General features: G+C 37.6%; 1 long non-coding RNA gene across 7 annotated transcripts in view; it reads right to left on the minus strand.

The window, feature by feature from the left end:
- LOC109024468 (uncharacterized) overlaps positions 1-21,261 on the minus strand; it is a 62,596-nt gene that overhangs the window by 31,207 nt on the left and 10,128 nt on the right. For 2 of the 7 annotated variants that reach the window (XR_008674761.1, XR_008674760.2), the window contains exons 2-6: positions 10,322-10,517; positions 9,622-9,713; positions 9,395-9,526; positions 6,455-6,799; positions 6,221-6,381 (exon numbers count right to left, since the gene is read on the minus strand). This is a non-coding gene — a long non-coding RNA (uncharacterized lncRNA). The remainder of the gene's footprint in view (positions 1-6,220; positions 6,382-6,454; positions 6,800-9,394; positions 9,527-9,621; positions 9,714-10,321; positions 10,518-21,261) is intronic. The other 5 variants (XR_002003970.2, XR_008674764.2, XR_008674767.2 and 2 more) reach the window with 5 other exon arrangements.

The raw sequence follows: 21,261 nt of genomic DNA on the forward strand, positions 1-21,261 counted from the left end.
TGTTTATTGAAGCACTATTTACAATAGCAAAGACAGGGAACTGACCCAAATGCCCATCAATGATACACTGGATAAAGAGAATGTGGTACATATACAGCATGGAATACTATGCAGCCATAAAAAAGGAATAATATTATGTCCTTTGCAGGGACATGGATGAAGCTGGAAACCATCATCCTCAGGAAATTAACACAGGGACCAAGCACCACATGTTCTCCCTCATAAGTGGGAGTTGAACGATGAGAATGCATGGACATGAGGAGGGGAACATCACACACCAGGGCCTGTTGGGGAGTGGGGATTGAGGTGAAGGAACTTAGAGGATGAGTCAATAGGTGCAGTAAACCACCATGGCATACATATACCTATGTAACAGCATAACAGGTGTATACCCCTGCACATTCTGCATGTGTCTCCCCTAACTTAAAATAAATGTTTGGGGATGGGCTTGGTGGCTCACGCCTGTAATCTCACCACTTTGGGAAGCTGAGGCAGGTTGATCGCAAGGTCAGGAGATCGAGACCATCCTGGCTAACACGGTGAAACCCTGTCTCTACTAAAAATTAGCCCAGCGTGGTGGTGGGCGCCTTAGTCCCAGCTACTTTGGAGGCTGAGGCAGCAGAATGGCGGGAACCTGGGAGGCAGAGCTTGCAGTGAGCCGAGATCGCACCACTGCACTCCAGCCTGGGCATCAGAGCGAGACTCCGTCTCAAAAAAAAAAAAAAAAAGAAAGAAAGAAAGAAAGGAGAGATGACCAGAAATCTATAAATAAGAGCAAAAAGAAGGAGAGATGGGTAGTAAAATCTGATGAGAAATGTTTGAAAGCAGTGACGGGGAGGAGAGTAGGGAACTTGAGGGGTCAGATAGGTGGAATAATAAATTTGGAGAAATGAGGGGCAGAAAAGGAATTGTTCACTTTCAGGTTTAGTTTTTCAAAAACTTCAGGTGAAAACCATGATCTCAGGTGAAAGCCAAGTATCATTGGAACAATAATGCGAGGGAAAGATGAGGGGGGATTTTTTGGCTAAAAACATGTCATTATTTAATAGCAAATCATGCGATTTGAAAATACAATGGAAGAATTTCAGAATTTGGGGTGAAAGTCAATGGGGTCAGATTAAGCAATTTAAAGATCCACGTAGATATGCGTTTCCAGGAAATGAAGCATAACAGAATTTCATGGTGTTTTATGATACCCAATAGGCAAAAACAAAGGACATAATAAGATTTTTCTTCATGCCTTCTAAGGCTGATTGTCACGGTGACATTGTGGGAAGAAGAAAGAGGCTTTTGCTGGAAACACGGAGAATGTATTGGTTCCATCTAATCTTTATCGTCTTCTCCATCACAAGTGTTGAAGAAGTCAAAAGGGTGTGCGGAGTTATAGGATTTGCACTATGGTACCAACAAATTCAAACAATAAAATCTTGGGAAGCATTCAACCTTCCATATAAGATAGCATTCCAGTTTACTAGCAAATCTTACCAGAGTTTATTTTCTATGTGGATGAAGAGCCTAATAAAAGTCCCAATTAGCTTGGCATTCACTTCTGTGAAATAAGTAATGCATATGTACATAATTAGATGTTAGACTAGAGAAATTACTGGAATCATGTATATGATTCCATTGCTAAAGACTTGTTACAGAGATGAAGTTTTTGCCTTTATATTTTATCTAGCAGAAAGGTTGAGTAGGTAATTATTTTTAAAAATGGATCTATTCAATTAACGGATTAGAATGAAAAGCTGTTAAAGAAGATAGTGATGCAATTGGTTTCTAACCCACTAAATGGAAACTTGAGGAAATAAAAAATTTTTAATCATTTAATTTATCACATAACTTTCTTTATTTTCCTATAATTTAAAAGCCTCATTTTCCCTATATTTACTTTCTAAAAATTATCTACTGATTAAATCGATCTGACTCTTCCTCTAAATTTCAATTATTAGATGTTTATACAGTAAGCATATCCATTGTATATTTCACATGATCAATTAAAAAGTCTACTATAAAATAAAAGGTTTTGAATTAAGGAACTTTTCAAAGAGGAACATTGTACAGTAGCCTTGGAATAAAAGTGTTGTAGTATCTTAAAATTAATCGTTTGAAACAGTCCCTATAAATAATATAAAAATGGATATATTTTATTAATATCCAGAAATGAATCTCAATAAATCTTTTCTAAAACTTAATGGTAAAAGAACAAAAAACTGAATAACAATTATTCTGGCTTTATAAATAACGGACCTTTTCAAGTCACTTTCTATTTGCCTCTAAAAATCAACCCACAGTGAGATTTTGGTTAGCAATGTGGAATCACCAGGCAGCCTCTCTTATACTTCCAAGACAAAAAATGAGGTTATTTAACAGGTAACCCTTCAGCAAATTTAATCTGCGTGACCACTATATTTCACCTGATTTCTATTTTTAATAAGTGTGTGTTTGCCTGATTAGCTTGTTTATCTAATAAGAGAAGGTCTTAACCACCTTTAAGTAAAAAACATTTAGAAATAGCTCAAGTGGGACATCTGAAATGTACAAGAAAATTAGGTTCATATCAAAAGAGTAAGTGTACTAGGCATCTTCTGTGTGCTTTATTGTAGAAGTTTGTGCTCTATGTTTGTAAATCAGATTCACTGCTAGCTGTGAAAAAAATTTAAAAAGAAATAAACATTTTGATATTTATACTCTTTAAAACAGAATTTAGGGAGAATTTGAAGATGATCATGAAGATTTTATTTACTTAACTAAATATGCTCACTTGTGGTTAACAAAAATATAATTTATTTCATCTTGAACAAGAGATATAAACCCATTAAACTTAAAACTGCTGAGAAAAAATTCCATTGTTGATTTTTTAAGAGATTGAATGTCTTCAGCATTAGACTTGATTGACATGTGGGTAGGTTGATATTGTACTAATTTTCCATGGCTGAAATGCCATCAACTCAATAAAATCACACTTACAAGAACTGCTGAGTCATTTGTTGGTAATTCAATCACAATTTCAAAAGTGATTCCCTGATTTAGATGGGGAAAATTGTTCAGAATATGTGTCAATGAATTATAAAGCTTCTCTCCTGTATATGCACTTTAGATTCAAGTGTAACTGTTTGAACTAAGAGAAAACTTTTGCCGCAAAACTGATAGCTTATCGGTAAGGTTTGGGGGATAAGCTCATGAATTGAAGAGCTATTTGGAAATTTTTAAACAACTCTGGCTCAGTTTGGAGCTTCTTGAACCTGTTTAACCTTTGATCACATAAAGGTCACTAATGTATATTTCTTATTTTAAAAAAATCCTCCAATTCTTACATACCAGATTATTAAATACCTTAAAGTTTCTTAGATTCTTAAATACTGTCATTTTTCAATGAAATTACTAGTAAGTACCTTTACTCTCACTGAATTAATAAAAACCTATCAATGATTAATATAAACCCTAAAACCATGTCATTGCTAAAAAGGTTACATTTTGAACAGTAAAAGCTATATTTATCCCTGCATCTTACGTAGTTGATTTTGAGTTCTACAACGTGATGTTGCAAACCAATCATGAGTTGTACCTACCCATGCGTTCTAAGCTTATCTCTTCTATATCCCACCTTATTCTTTATAAACTATCAATTCGAATTTATTATAATGTCCAGAATCAATCTGATGCAGGATTTTTTGCTCCTTCATTCAGCTAATATCTGGGTTCTTGTCTCATGACCAGGAAAAATTAGGCCCACAGACAATTGAAAGGTGAGGAGAACAGAATTTATTAAAAGAAAGCTCTCAGGAAAAAAGAGGGGGTCTTGCCAGCAGACTCCCACCTCACAGAGTGAATACCAGGCCACCACACATGAGCAGAAGATGCCAGGCTCCTCCCCACTGCATAAGGCACAAATTCCTGTGGTTCCACCCTATTCTCCCAGTGCACAGGTGGGCCCTTAGTCTGAGCCGTTCCACATTGATTTATTTCACTTACTGTGCATGTGTTAAGGGACAGAATTTTTCACCAAGGGCATATTTAGGCAAGACCCTATGCAGGTTCTCTTATCCGCCTCCTGCCTTTATCATTCCCCCCTCTAAAGAAGTACATCTAACTTCTGTTAGAATAAGGATAAGGATGAAGACTGATCTTAACTGCTTCCTGCTGAAAGGGGGCACTGTTTGGGGAAAACAGCTGTCAGAGCTCCCTCAGAGGCCTAAGCAAGGGTCCCTGGCAAAAGAAGCCATTGTCTGAGGCTCTGGGTGCATGACTGTTTGGAGTTTTATGGCCTGAAGGCAAGAAGAGACAAACCGGGTCATTAAAAAACATGTATCAAAATAAAACAAGGGGGTGCAGTGGCTCACACGTGTAATCCTAACACTTTGGGAGTCCGAGGCGGGCAGATCATTTGAGGTCAGGAGCTCAAGAACACCCTGGCCAACATGATGAAACCCTGTCTCTACTAAAAAAAATACAAAAAATTAGCCAGCCATGGTGGCATGCACCTGTAATCCCAGCTACTCGGGAGGCTGAGGCAGGAGAATTGCTGAAACCTGGAAGGAGGAGGTTGCAGTGAGCTGAGATCGCACCACTGCACTCCAGCCTGGGTGACAGAGTGAGACTCTATCTCTAAAAGAAAAAAAATTAAACAACATCAAGGTAAAGACTGCTTGAAAATCTTGAGAACTTTTACCAGTTTGCACAGTGAGAGGGAGTCCAAGAGCCCAACTGATTAAAAAACACTTTTACCCTTTTTGCCAGCAGGTCAGGCTTCTGGGTTCCCTTCCCCTGAGCCCAATCCTAAGTCAACCAGTTTAATGTTTGGGAAATTAACTTTTCCCAGTTTGGAGGATGCATCTGAGGGGAGTGTCCCATAGTACAGAGACACAATTACCTATCTGTGAAGAGAGAACTGAGGAGGAGAAACTAAAAAAGAAGGCTTTTTTTTTTTTCAAAGGAGTCCCAGGGGTTCAGGATGCATTTGAAAGTGTTACAGACTGAAGATGGATGGCTACTCATGTAGAAAGAGGGGAATGAGGCAAGTCAGGTTGCCTTCTCTTCCTAGTGAATACCTGGGGTATGTGAGAAAGTGAGGCACCCTTCTTTCTTTTTTCTGTCCTTACATCTCCGAGTTCCAGCAACTGCGACAAGGGTTTCACCCATGGGTGTCAAAGCAGCTTTCATCCATGTTAACAGGGGAGCTTAGGAGATGGGAATATCTGCTCTTACCCATGTACACCCTATCTCCTCTGTTGTCAGTAGCCTTTGAGTTCCCTAGATCTTATTTATGCCACGGATACTAGCATGAACTTTATCCATGAAACAGGAAGCTTGGCTCAATCGGCAGGAATTAGTCATACTCACCTATGTTGTACATTTTAACTTCTGTTATCATCTGCCTCTGGATCCCTCAGATGAAAGTTTTTTCCTAGGGCTTTGATCTGAAGCTAGGAATTGAGTTTGAGACAAAAATGTGTCTCGGGGGGTTGCATGGACTCCTTAACATAAGCCAAATGCTGAGATGAGGCTGTGGAATTGAGTCGTGCTCCAACAAGGGAGAGAAAAGGATGTCTTGTGACATGCCCAGGTAACTGGTGGCTGTAGTTATGCTTGCTAAGATTTGGGTGCATGGGGCTTTGCTTTGGTTAGTTCCCTTGGTCTTACTTTCCCAAAAAAGAAACCTCTGGGTGATGGGCACCTTATTTATTCCCATTACCTGACTGGACTTGCAGAATAATTGCTTAGAATTAAAATATTGATCCCAAGTTTTACATTACCTATCCCTTTTGTTCCTTGTGAGCTGCAGCCAGAGATCACTGGTTGGCTCACAGAAATTAGCAGGGTTAGTCCAAAATGTAGACAATAACTTTAAAACAGCTAATGAGTCTAGAATTTAATGACAAATGTATAATAAGTTTTGAAACATAATTTCTTTCTCCAGTCTTCATCTTTGTTAAAAACAAATCATGATAGGACTAAGCTGTTTGCAAAATAAACTTTAGTCCTCTACTTGGCCTGTTTATTTGCATAGAGTGTAGCAAGAATAATTATTTAGACATAGGCTTTTTAAATTGGCTTTGATGGAACGCTGTTCCACAAGGAATCTCAGATAGGACTTCCCGAAGCTGAAACCACCCATGGGTTTTTACCCTCGAATACCTGTGAATTGGTAAACTCCACTCTTCTTGAGGTCCCAAGAACATGGGGTTCCTGGACCCGTTAGAAAGTGACATGCTTTACTCACCACAGGTTAGGAACCCTGCATGGGGACTGTGTAGACAAGGTATGAGGCCAGTTTTCCCAAAGGGGTTTTATCAGCTCTGTAAGTTGAGCTTGGTTCCTTAAAGGGAAGCATATCCTTCCAGTCAAAGCCTTGGTAAAACAACCAGTTTCTCCAATTGCATCCTGTTGCAAAAGAAAATGGATTCTTATTGTACTGATGCAAACAGTTATACTGCCATAAGTTAGGAATACTTACAACTAGTTTCCAAATTCTGTAGATGCCAGGCAGACAGAGAGAGACAAACATGCTCCAAATTTTGTTCATAGGAGTATACCTTGCTCAATTATTAAATGCTGTAAATAGCTCAAAATAAATTTCCATGACTATGAAAAAGAAAACAAAGATCGGCAATGTTCCAAGCAAGTGTCAAAAAGATTACTTCAGTTTTATATTAGTTTAGTGTGTTTAGTTAACTCTTACTTTGCTTGATATTCGTGAACATTCCAGCTCTTCCTTTATTCCAATGTCACAATCTCCAAAGTTATCAGAAACTTGCATTTGAGAGCACGTGTTAAAATTCTATAGCTGATTATAAACCATCTTTTAAAGAGGATGAAAATAAGACAACAATTTTCTGTGAATAACAAAATGTCTAAAATAGTTACAGTCAGAAACATGATTGACAAAGAAATTTGATTATCTCCGTGGTTTGCAATAACTTAATGTAACAACCTTAATTCTGATTGACAGCATACACTCACACCTTAGAATTTTAGAAATCCCATACAATTTTGGAACACATATTAATATTATTCCCTAAAATATAACCTGAAGAAGATTAAACATCATTTTGGCAATCCCATGTACCTAAACGTGTCAAATAATCCTGTTTACCTATCCTCTAAATGCTCCACGGGCCCTCTGTAGCAACAAAAGCTAGGGGTCAGGAAAGATAATTTTTGAAACTGAAGTTCAATTTTAGGAACACTCTTAAATGTTAGAGGCTTAAAACACTTGATGTTATGAAATAGAATTCCAGATTACCATAAGTTATTTATTTTTCCAAAATGTTGACTTGAAAATTTTAAAAAAGCAAAAACCTTTTATAACCCATTACAAACTTTGCTAAAGATCAGATTAGTGCCTTAAGAGAACCTTTTTGTGCTTTTATTTCAATGCTCAGTTTATGGAAATGGCATGTAATACCCTTTTGAATTTAGTCAATATGTTTGCACACAGAATTTCTTTTTCAATATTAACTTTCACAATTCTTCTAAAAATTGTTTGAACTTTTAGCTTTACCTTATCTAATTCAAAACAAACCATAATCCTAGGCAAAAATTCATATTTTGATGACATCTGCATTTTATCAGTAATCTTTAAGGCTATTTTTAGTTCTCAAAGATTAAAGTCACGTGAACTAAAAGGTACCAGAGCTTTTACCTTTCCTTTAAATAATATTAGATCCAAGAACTTATCCTTCTTTAAGTCAATTAATTAGAGCTTTTTTCAAATACACACCATGCACACAACACTTATATAACTACCGAGACAGGCAGAAGAAGATCCAGTAGCTATAAGATTTTTTATTTGCCAGTTGGCTAATTGTACTATTGGCCTCTGGGTTGAGCCCTATAAGAGCAAGGCTAAAGAAGCATGTGGTTCCTATTGCCTAATAAATAGGTATAGCTGGAAGACAAAAACAGATTTTGAGAAAGATCCATCTGCCTCTAATTCCTGGGGGCTCCATGATGAAAACAGAGGTCTCTCCAAAAATGGAATCTGTGGTACCTTTTCTGCTTTTCCCAAAGAGTCCCAGGCCATCAGAAATTACCTTAGGGCCTCTGATGTCTGCATTAACAGTGGCAAGGCAAAATGGTTACCAGGCCACCACACAGGAGCAGAAGAGGCCAGGCTCCTCCCCTCTGCATAAGGCACAAATTCCTGGTGGCTCCAACCCATTCTCCCAGTGTGTAGGTGGGCCCTTAGTCTGAGCCATTCACATTGATTTATTTCCCTTACTGCACATGTGTTAAGCGACGGAATTTTCCAGTGACTGAGAAAAAACCTTTTTCCAGCAAAGCAAGATCCAAGAAGAGAAAAACATAAAGGCCTTTTAAGTATACCTAATATTTGGATATCCACTTTTAATTAAGCTGAGCACTCTTTAAGAAAATCCTTTTAAATCCGTTATTACCTGACTTTAGCCATGCCAAGCGGCCAATATTTCTGGCTTTTGAACTTTACCAAAAGTAACATCCCAACTGCTCATAGAAAGGAAAATTCAAGGTAGCTCGTGGCGGGGATGAGAATCAACAAATGGCAAAGTTCATACAGATATCAAACCAGAAAGGACTCATTCTCTAAGCGAGGATTGAACCTGGGCTGCCATTGTAAAATGCAAGAGGCAAAAACAAAGCACTGCCCTTCGGTTACAGTCATGCTTCCAAGGACGCAAAACAAGATGGAGGCCTGCAGTAAAGTTTGCCTTAAGCGAACAGCTCCTTGAGCAGTTTGCGGGACTGGCTTGAACAATGGGCCAATGGAGTCCTATGCCCGCATTCCATCCTAAGGTAACCCTCTTTCTGACAGAACCATATGGAAAGACATGCAAAGCACATCAAATTGACTACAGCTTAAGACCAACCTCAAATCCTTTTAAATCCTTTTTCACAATTAAAACGTTGCAGAGAATATAAACAGCGATGGGCTCCTAACCTAGTAAAGCCTGTCACGTAAAAGTTAACTCCTGACCTGGTGGAGAAAAGAAAAAACAAAAACAAGACAACTTAAATGGAGTGCTGGAAAGATGCCTGGGGGAAGAACCTCTATTCTTATGCAAATGAGTTTCTCCACCAGGGAGAGGAAACTGTCATTGCTGTTTCTTCTCTGGGGCTTGGACTGAGCTGGACCCCTGTGCCAGGGGAGGGGAAGACTCCATGGGTAAGTGGTGGGGAATGCTGGCCAGCTTGCTGTCTGGGGCCCTTGGAAGGGGAGGGGGACAAGAAGCCACTGCTCGCCTGTCTGTCCCGAAAAAAGGAAGAAAAATGCCACAGAAAAGACAGGGTTGGGGCTAAGGCCCGGTGGCTGAGGCCTGTAATCCCAGCACTTAGGGAGGCCGAGGTGGGCAAAAGGAAATGGATTCTTATTGTACTGATGCAAACGACTATACTGCTGTAAGTTAGGAATACTTACAACTAGTTTCCAAATTCTGAAGACGCCAGGCAGAGAGAGAGAGAGACAAACATGCTCCAAATTTTGTTCATAGGAGTATACCTTGCTCAATTATTAAACGCTGTAAATAGCTCAAAATAAATTTCATTGACTCTGAAAAAGAAAATAAGGATCAGCAATGTTCCAAGCAAGTGTCAAAAAGATTACTTCAGTTTTATATTAGTTTAGTCTCTTTAGTTAACTCTTACTTTGCTTGATATTTGTGAACATTTCAGCTCTTCATGAGTCCTGTAGGTTTTTCCTTTATTCCAATGTCACAATCTCCAAAGCTATCAGAAGCCTGCGTTTGAGAGCACGTGTCAAAATTATATAGCTGATTATAAATCATCTTTTAAAGAGGATAAAAATAAGACAACGATTTTCTGTGGATAACAAAATGTCTAAAATAGTTACAGTCAGAAACATGATTGACAAATTTGAGTATCTCCGTGGTTTACAATAACTTAACGTAACAACCTGCTACGAGAGATCGAGACCATCCTGGCTAAAAAGGTGAAACCCCGCCTCTACTAAAAATGCAAAAAATTAGCTGGGCTTTGTGGCAGGGCGCCTGTAGTCCCAGCTACTCGGGAGGCTGAGGCAGCAGAATCGCTCGCACCCGGGAGATGGAGGTTGCAGTGTTAAATATGAATTCTAAATTTCTCTTCAAAGAATTAATATGTCAGTATATGCAATTTTTTGCCTTCTACTTTTAAACTTAACTTCCTCGTAAAGCAACCTTTTTCAATTACCTACTCCACCCTGACTCATTCCGATCACCTGATCACCTGCTCCACCATAACTCATTCCGGTTACCTGCTACCTGCTCCATCCTGTCTCATTATTCTCCACCCTGTCTCATTATTCTCCACCCTGTATAACCATTTTTTTTCCCGCCAAAGCACTCACCCTGTCGCTCTCTTTAAATTAGCCAATCGGAATTAGTTTAGCCTGTGTGGTCTAACCTTAGCCAATAGGGGAAGGCCACAGCAGCAGGGGCCACATGCATCAGGGATAAGAACTCCTTCCCCTCCCTTGTTCAGGTGTGCGCGCACCATTGCTCCATCTGTGAGGGCTCACGCTTCTATAGAAGTACCTTGCCTTGCTGAAAATCAAAAAGAACATTTTATATTAGGAGGATATCTCTTTTGCGGCACTGAAACTTTATATATAACAGCAGTGAGCCGAGATTGCGCCACTGCACTCCAGCCTGGCACAGAGAGAGACCCCATCTCAAAAAAAAAAAAAAAAAAAAAAGACAGGGTTGGACAGAGGCCAGCCTTCTCAGCGCCGATTTCCTCATGTAATACTTTCTCTTGTATCCTCAGGTAGGTCACTTTAGCCTAAATCTCCTAAGTGGTACATATTATTTTGTTATAATTCTAATTTTATGTTTAATAAAATTTTATTATTTACGTTTTTTGCTATGTAGCTCATTTTTAGATAATTAAATTATTAAACTAAGGACTCCATTTTTATCCATATATGACCAAAATATTTCCTGTGCAAAGCTATATGCATAATAACAATTTATCACTTGAATGCATAAACTAAAGTTTACCAACAAAAAATCAGGTACGACAAATCCACATGGTTATATCATTGAAAAAAAGCTTTTCTGTAGTTCTAAACAAACATTCCATTGTAACAGGAATGCAAATAGTTGACATTGTGGGCAAAAACGTTTTTGTATAAAATATTTTATGTTATCTTTCCATGAATTTTATTAATGTATTTTCCTCACCATTTATATTTTCCAAGACTTTACTAAACATAGTTTCTGCGTTATAAAACAAAAACGTCTATTTTCAGTTGCAATTTTTTAAACAAAAATATATATAGGCTTCCAAAAAAAATCAGTGAGCTTTTATTTCACCTCTATCCTTGTGGAACTGATAAGAACATAGTAATTCTAATATTTTATGAACCAGAATATTTGAGAAACAATTGGTCCTCCATGTGTAAGCAGAAATCCTTCAGGGATATTGAGTTCATCCACCAACATGATTGGAATACAACTGATAAATCCTCATGGAAAATAAATGTGTCGTAGTCTCTGAAATATACTAAAAGTTGTAGAAGATACTGAGTTAGCATCAAAGTAGTCACAATCTATTTGGGAAGCCAACATGTACTAACCTGGGACAAAAGTTTTAAGTAAAATAGAATGCAAAATTTGAAACATAAAGAGATATAACATCGAAGGAAATAGTGATTGAATAGATTATTGTACCATATATACTCTCTCATAGTAGACTTATACATTCCCACCCACTATCGTACAACTTTTTCAGACATTCTGTGGGAAGAAATTATGCACTTATCTCAGTGGTTTTTAGCTTTTTATCATGCAGTGTGCTTTGATCAATGGAATGTGAGTGAATGTGATATTTATGTCAGAACAGACTTTTAAATATGACTGCATGGTCTGACTCAGCCCTTCTCTTAGTTCTGTATTTTTCCAGGACAGAATACCATGTTCCAGATAGGGGCTGCTTCATTCATTCCAAGAATGGGAAGACACGGGGGAACAGAGCTGAGCGGCACAGCTGCCAACTTGTCATCCTTATTGTACCATGAGTGAGACATAAGTGTTGTTGTAAAATGCTGATATTTTCAGACTGTTGTAATCGCAGGACTCATACAGAAGTTAATACAACAGTAAGAGTGCTACCATAGCACATATAAAATCAATAGGTGTGACTCCCTTTGGGCTGACTGACAGGCAGTGTGAAAACCCTGAACGAAGTTTAGACAAATGACAATCCATGTATTCAAGCCAAAATATTTGATAAGACTGTTGCCTATCATAAAAATACGTAATGGATGTCATGAATTTGTGTTCCTAGATTTGTTACTGGCTGTGTTTGCTATGATACCACAGGAAGGAGACAGGTTTGTAAAAAAGTTAAGCTGTGGGCAGTCAGAGATGAAAGAGACAAGAAGACAATCCACACAATTCAGGACTTGTACATTAGAAAGCTGCACTCAACTGCAATCAGTAAGAAGTAAACTTGAGAAAAGACATGAGCCACAAAAGCCAATGAAGACAAACTCTGGGACAAACATCAAATCAAGACAGCAGTGGTGAGAGGTCATCAAGCTCCTTGCTAAGATTTCCCATTTACTTATGATCAAGGGAAAGAGACCAGATATGTGGTCCCAAAGAAGCCTGTTAAGATCACCATACCTATCACAAAGTTTAGACAAGAGATGTCATATGTCTCAAAAAGAACTGTGGGTGTGACTATTGGCATAAGGAGCTGACTAAAATCAAATAGCTAAAAGCCAACAAGGTTTTGCAAGGTATATATTTTCAAAAATGCTATAAGCCTAGTTTAAAAGGGACTATAATTAGAAGGCAAAACAATCCTTAGGCCCTCAATTTCCTAATGGCAGAAAACAGGCAAAGTTGCTCACCTGCCATGATTGACATATGCTCCATATGCCTTTCTGATATGGCCAAGGAAGGTGAGGAAAAAAGAAGACCTCTCAGAGAGAAGAAATAAAGTTTTGAGAAACAAGAATGGGTAACCAACCGGCAGGGATTGGGACTGGAGTCCAATCAGGAAACATTTCCTACATTCAGAGATGGCAGACTTTTAATTGTCACAGGGGGATTAATTGCAAAGGAGCAGTGACTTTGAGTATCATTTCTTCTTCCTCTATTTGACTGGGAATGTTTATTTTAGTATCCCTGTTTCACAGTCAAATATCGGGAATAGATAGAGAATATACTTATATTATTATTTCATGTTTCCAGATCAAAAAGAGCTGCATCTGCGCCCGATTGAGATAATGAGCTACAGGACCTCACATATAATGTCTTGATTGAAAGAGCCATTTGCTTTATTCCTAGGGAAGTATTGAGTGTATTTTTCATGCAGGGAGAAATCAATTATGTGCCATCAAGAGTATAGATAAGGGTAATTGGCATTACTATTTGAATATTGATTCTCTCTTCTTTAAGAGTATTACATAATAGTATCTCCCAGAAAGTGAAGTATACTTTACTACTGCAATTTGGTTAAATTACTCGTTTGGGAGTGAAATAAGAGTAGACCTGACATTTAACAGGACAGTTCAGCAGGATCTTTGGGTGCAACTATGTAATATATTTCAGGCATTTGCCTTAAGAGCAATAGGTCCCAGATAGTAGTCAGTCCTAGATTGTGTTCTGGAACTAGAAGATATATGGAGACAATCAGTCCAGTCAAATCCAGCCTAATCCAGTAGACTGCAGTTAACCCAGAGTTAACCTCTAACTTACCTTCAGTCAATACATATATAAACACATAGAGTTTTTTTACTATAACAAAAATGAATGCTTCCTCTTATAGTAAAGAAAAAAATAATCAGGAACAATTTGGTAGAACAGGTGAAACCTAAGCCATATTGTGAAGAATCGTCATCTAAATAAGAAGGAAATGAAGCAAAACATATTTGAAGCAAAAATAAGAGCAATTGCAAAGGCAAGGGACTAGGTATAAAGTTGGCCTGTTAGAGACAAAATACAGAAATAATTCTGATCAGAGAGCCAACCGCATGAGGGAGAACAAAAAGAAATAGATTAAAACGCCAAGTAAGTTGGTAAGATTCACAATCTTGGGGCTTTATGAAACGCACAGCAATATAGCATAGCCAGCCTATATTATATTCATATGTTTCTAGCTTCTGCAGTCTTATGACTTACTGTGGTGGGATGTGTTTTCCTCTTAGAGTGCTCTTAATTGTCACAGATAGGATCTAGAAAAGGAAGCATATTTCCACTGTTTTCACGCTCATATTGCAATTTGTTAGTACCTGTTCAAATCTGAATTTGTTAATGTGAATGAAATCTTTTCAGCTTTCATTGACTCTGAGTTCATGTGCTTGGAAATTTGTGTCAATATTGATCTGAACATAGAAAAAACAGTAATGAAGTGGCAGAAAGCAATATTACAGTTATCTCCAGCGTTTAACTAGATTTTTACACCTCAATTTAAGTATATATTAGTTTGTGTAACTGTAGTAGTAGTATCTTATTCAGTAAGAGAATAGCACTGTCAGCTACTGAGAAAGGCTATATTTGAACTATGTGACCTAAGACACATAGTCCAGAGGGGAGAGAAATCAGTGACATTTCTTTCCATCTTAATGTCACCAGAGCCAAAGTTTGGGGGACAAGAGTTTATTTCAAAATGACAGGTGAACATTGTAGCGATTTTTCCTTCTCCTTTTCTGAGAAATAATTTTCAGTACAGTTACATTATTTAATAATAATGTAATAATACTTATAGATAGTAAGTAGCCTACAATAGAGAATTGTATGTTCGTTTTTATTTAACCTGTAAACTCTATGCCTTTGACCATTGAACTCATCTTCTAAAACATGCAAATTTATCTATTGCTACAAAGAGGAGTTTTAATATGGACAGACATTAAAGTATTTGACAATGTGGCTCATTTCAATAATTCAGTGATTCATTGATTCAATTTACTTATTTTTTTATCTCCAACTGAGTGGCGTCAGTTCTCTAGATTAAGATGTTACTTTACAGAAAAATGAGCTGTTTATGTTTTCCTTTTCTGTCCAACTGTAAATCTGAGATTGGCTTAGCAAACTACATTTGAAAACTAACAATGCTACTTCAAGCCTCATATAGATATTTACATATATATGAACTAAAAAGTAATTTTTAGAGTATTTATCTAGGCAGTGAGTGTTAAAAATATACTGCATTGGTTTAATGTACTTAGTAATATAATTTAGGATTTTCATTGTGTAATACTACAATAGACAAAATGCATTTAGATTTTCAGGAGCCCCCTTCAAATGCTTGTTCCTGACTCAAAAAGAGATATTTCCAGAGAGCTAGCCATGCAACTCAGAAAATTCCTTCCTACATCTTCCTGATACCTGCCTACTCCTCTTACCATTTATCCTAATCCTGTTCCGTGGAGGAAATATGTGAAATTCCAGTATTATAATTTCTATTTAGTGTTTGGATGCTTATATATCTTTAAATTAATACCTTATTAAAACACATATCAGATATTTTAGTACCAACAAAGACTACCCTTGACCAAACTCTGCCAAGCTCCTGTAAGCCCTCTAGGCTTTAGCCTTAGGATCGATGATTATTGAGCCTGCATTGCTCAACTGTAGCAAGAATCTTGGCTGGGTGTGGTGGCTCACTCCTGTAATCCCAACACTTTAGGAGGCCAAGGCAGGAAGATTGCTTAAGCCCAGGAGTTAAATAAGAGCCTAGGCAACAAAATGAGACCCTGTCTTAAAAACAATATAAAAAATTAGCAGGGCGTGGTGACACACAACCTATAGTCTCAGTTACTTGCAAGGTTGAGGTGGGAGAATCCCTTGAGCCCAAGATTTCAAGGCTGCAGTGAACTATGATTGTGCCACTGTATTCCAGTCTGGGTGACAGAGCGAGACCCTATCTCAAAAAAAAAAAAAAAAAAAGTTTAGGAAACTTCACCACCCTTGATACCTGATCACTTTCAGTATATGATCAAAGTTCTCATCCCCCACTACTTCCTGAGCATTTTCTGATCATCCTGCCCTGCCTTCAGCAAAGAATCCACCTAATTGGTAGAGCCAGAGTCTCCCCTTAGGCATAATGTTTCTGCTTATAAATATTGGATCCACCAACCCTGACCCACTTGGCTATGAATCCCCACTCTTCCTATTATATTCAGATTTGGGCCCAGTTCTAAACCGAGGTCCCCTTTCCCTATTGCAATAGCTCTGAGTAAATCTGACTTCACCACTTTGACTACTGTCCAGCTCTGATTTTCTTTAATAGGACTTATCAAGTGCTTTTTAGAACTTTCAGACATTTTCCTTGCTTGTAAGATATATGCCATCCTCCATATAATCTTACTAAAATAAATTATTTAATGATATTTGTTAGAGCAAAGTAAGGATGACTTTATTCAGGACCATCATGATAAGTATATGGACCACTGCAACAGTATCTTGCAGTGGAGGAAGAAGATTGGGTTCAACTTAGAATGTAGCATGGGCAAGTGGGAATTTATAGCAAGGAGCAGGTTGGGGGTCAGTGGATACAAAATTACTAAGAAACTTAACAGAATTTTTGCTGAAGACAGGCCGGGGTGATTAGACATTACTTAGGGGAGAGTGGAAGATGAGAAACTTGATCAGATATCAAGGATTAGTATTCTTGCTAAACTGACTTAGCTGGGTTCTTGCTAAAACTGGATTTTACAGATGGGCCTAACATAAGAGTGAGAAGGCTGGCTGAAGTTTGGCCGAGCAAAGAATTTATATCAACCTGAAATGTCCTGTACAGCCTTGTCTTTGTATCTTTCTCTAGATGTATTCCATGCCACACATCGAGTGGTCCTTTGGGTCTTCTTTTCGTTCCTGGAAGTTTTCACACATCACAGAGTCTCCAACTGCTGGAACATTACAGGTTCACCACACTTTGTCCCACTAATATTGCCTCAATCTTTATTTCTCAAAACCCATGTCACTTTTTCTATGAAACTTTTGCTCAAGTTTCAGACTAATTTAGGTAACCTTATTACATACACTCTCAGCAAAAAATATCTTGGCTCAGAAAATGATAACCCTAAATATGGTGCTTTGACATGCTAAGTACTTTGGAATAAAGAAAATTGAAAGACCTCAGAAATAAGCCTCAGGATCAACAGCTCTCTCTAAGCTTCTCCTGTCTCCCCATCTCTCTGATTTTTTTTTTTTCCAAAGAAGTAGGAGGGGTTCTCTCTGAACACTACCTTATCTGACTGAGGAAACTTCTTTCCAAAAGAAATGCAATTTTCTTAAGACCTCTTCCTATGTATCTCATCAAATAACCAGAAAAGGTTAACCAGTGGTGAAGAGAAGAAACTGGAAATTATCATCATGACCAGATAGGCTTTTGCTCTATTTTTCTGAGGGTAATTCCTAGAGATTACCTGGAAGAATGTATCTGCATAATAAGATAACCTTGGTTCACAATGTAGTTCTGCCCCTCACATTCCTGTAACTTGTCTGAAGCTGCTATTTGTCCTTTGGCCCCATTCAGCATCCAAAGAGAAATTGTTTACAAACCGTTGTCTGGTCTTTTGGTTCATTCACTTACAATCTCCCCACTTTCCTCACCCCAATGAAAATGGTATTTAAGTGTCAATTATCTGGTCCTTCCCTGAGTTTGCAACTGTTTTATATGGCCATCATGCTTATACATATTAATAAATTTGTTATGCTTTTCTGTTGTTAACCTGACTTTTGTTAGAGAAGTGTTGCCTGTGACCCTTATAATGAAGAGAAAAGGGATCATTCTCTTTCTGAGCACAGGCAGTACATCTTCCTAATGTTTATATTTTAATCTTAATTAATTTGTTTATTTATGTTTAACAATATAATAAAGCATAGTATGCTTGTCAATTTCTTCCTATTTTTTTATATCTGGGAAGAATTGCAGGCATCATTAATTCATCTGGAAGTAGTTACCTAAGTTGAAGAAAAGGTTTCTGGCTCAAATGGAAAGGTTGCTAAATTTTAGAATTACAAAATCAAACATGACTCAGGAGAATGTCTAGCACATAGGCAAAAAACATGTGACTAACTCTGCCAAGTATTTTTGGAATTAAGTAAATGCCTTATTTCATTTAAGAGTGATATTTTCATTGAATGCAAACTCTTTACTAGCCCACTCTAATTGCCTATCTTGGAATATATGATAATTGCAATGCATAGGTCAAATAAACTTCCTAACCTGTTCTTGAGCAATTTCAGTAGGCTTCCTGCAAGTTAAGTGAAAGTATCAAATAAAAAATTGTAATACCCTTTTATTCTAATTGAAACATAGTTTTTATTACCACTTTGAGCATTGCTATTTCATCTGTGATCTTGAAGTAACTACTGCTTGATGACTCTGATAAAGGATAAAGGTCATGGCTAACTTTGTATTAGCATCTTGCTTTTGTCTAGTAACAGCATGACCCCTTGCTCTCTGGCATGTTTAAAGAAAAGAAGAGATCTGTGGTATTTATGATGATTGAGAAACTGTAACAATGCCTGGGTAGGGGGTTAATTAGGAATGAAAATGGCTTGGCATCTCTCCAAAACATCTCTTCTGGGAGGTCATTTTCAGAGGAATGCAGACTTATGCATCTCTGAAGTGCTTTATAAAAAGCATATTCTTTTAGAAAATGAAGAACCAGTCAAGAACTAGAAAGGATGCATAATGAGTGAAAAGTAATTTCAAAAGTATATTAAGAAATCTAGTAATTCCTGTCTGTTAAATCATGCAATTTGCATGTATTTTACTGCAGATATGAAAAAATAATACTAATTTATGGAAGATATGTTGTAATTGATTGTTTCAGTCATTTTTCTCAGTTTGCACTAAATGAGAGACACTATTTTGTTTGTATTTATGATTAAATTGTGTTCAGAGTAATGAAAGATAATTATAAATTGTCTACCACAGAGTCAGTTAATTTTATCCTATTCACATCACAAAATATAGACACAGCATTGTTGTGACTACTAAAGAAAGTTTGTTTATTCACTGATTGTCAAGTGAGTAGAGGGTGTGTTAACCGCAAGAGAAAATTAAAATAAAACATAAATTTACAAAAAAAACTTTCTACCTTATAGGATCTTACAGTCTACTAGAGGGTATATGATAGTTTCAAAAATTAATATAAGATAGTAGTTGTTTATTTCCAGCAGTTGATGCTAAAAATACCATCAAAATAACCAGCGTATAAATCAAATTCAAATTGACTCCTTCTGCAATAGGGGAAACGACTACCTTGACCATCTTAGTAAAGTTGCAGATGGGACACATCAATGGTAGTATATTCAAAAGATATGGAAGATCTCATTTAAGATGGGTCTTTTCTAAGGACAGACACAATTTAAAAGTAAGAGGCATAATCTTCCATGTTGAAAATAAGGAAAGAGATTTCCCTCCCCTCCTTTTACTTTGAGCATTTTGTTTATAAAACATGTAATTTTAAGTAATTACTTCTCTCTTTGAAATGTATATATATATCATTTTGAAGACCAGATTGGCATTTTGTCAGCTTTGTGATCTAGGTTTGTATTTCTAAAGGACCAAGAACCGTCTCTTTGAAAGGTAGCACCACCTTCTCCCAGCTTCTGTGGAAAGTTAGGAGAATATCTTTAGTGGGCACCTTGTTCCAAGTTGCAAAACTACCTCTTGTCATGAAGATATGAAAAGTTTGTTTCTTCTTATCTAAAGGTCACCCCAATTATCAAGTAAAGTCAAGAAGAACTCTGTGTGACAAATCATGCTGTCAAGTTCTCTGATTTCAGAACTAGTTATTGTTTATCTTGAAACATGTAGAAACGTTCTCTGGCTTACAACAGTTCAACTGACAATTTTTTGACTTTACTATGGGTATATTAATGGTGAATACTCATACAAACATTCTGTTTTTCACTTTCACTGCAGTATTTAATAAATTGCATGAGATATGCAACACTTTATTATAAAGTTGGCTTTGTCATAAAATGTTTTGTCTAAATGTAGCCTAATGTAAGTTTTATGAGCATGTTTAAGGTAGGCTAGGCTAGGCTATGATTCAGTAAGTAGCTAGTCAGACATAAGTGTGGCAGGAGAGGTCCCCCTAAACACCAAACAGGAATGTCAAATGACCATCAGGTGATGGTCAGGTGGTTGTTACATGATCTCGCTAACATAATAATTGGTCACAGCTGGAACCAGGGACAGGCAGTCTCCCAAAAGATAGAAACACCTAAAACTAGTAATCAGCAGCTTTCTGATGAGATCTCAGGAGCTGGGTGAGTGGGCTCAAACATGTGCACTAAGAAGCAACATAGCGGCATTTAACTGGTATATGGCCTTCTTCTACTTGACTAGTAAGGGAAGAATGCTGCAAGTGAGCATGCGTCCAACTCCAGTAAATATACTGCACATGCGGCTCCTCCCAAGTGCTGGAAGGCCACTACGTATACAGATTACCAATGTACAAGACCCCAAGTCAAAGGTCAAACTGCACTCGATCTCTCAAGTTGTCCACTTGGCCCTCTTCCAAGTGTACTTTACTTCCTTTCATTCCTGCTCTAAGGCTTTTTAATAAACTTTCACTCCTGCTCTAAAACTTGCCTACATCTTTCACTCTGCCCGTGCCCCTCAGTGGAATTCTTTCTTCTGAGGATACAAGAATTGAGATTGCTGCAGACCCATACAGATTCACCACTGCTAACAGGTTAGCTGTATTAAGTGCATTTTTGACTTATAATATTTCCAACATATGATGAATTATTGGAACGTAACCCCATTAGAAGTCAAGGAGTATGTGTATATAATGATATGTGTGTTCTTGACTATATAAAAGGGTGAGATTTCTTTTTGTCTTTGTAATCTTTTAATGGATTGTCTGTAATGCACATCACATTCTTGTTCAATGCTTATTCAATAATAAAAGTTGTGTCTTTCCCTACTACCTTTGAAGAAAGGAATTCTGGCTGGGCACGGTGGCTCACGCCTGTAATCCCAGCACTTTGGGAGGCCGAGGCGGGCGGATCATAAGGTCAGGAGATCGAGACCATCCTGGCTAACATGGTGAAACCCTGTCTCTACCAAAAATACAAAAAATTAGCTAGGTGTGGTGGCAGGTGCCTGTAGTCCCAGCTACTGGGGAGGCTGAGGCAGGAGAACGGCATTAACCCAGGAGGTGGAGCTTGCAGTGAGCTGAGATTACACCACTGCACTCCAGCCTGGGTGACAGAGCGAGACTCTGTCAAAAAAAAAAAAAAAAAAAAAAAAGAAGAAGAAAGAAATTCTTAGTTGAGAAATGATTTTGTTTTTACTTGTATTTCCTCA

This window comes from Gorilla gorilla, chromosome 22 (genome assembly GCF_029281585.2).
Source record: "Gorilla gorilla gorilla isolate KB3781 chromosome 22, NHGRI_mGorGor1-v2.1_pri, whole genome shotgun sequence".
NCBI lineage: Eukaryota > Metazoa > Chordata > Mammalia > Primates > Hominidae > Gorilla > Gorilla gorilla.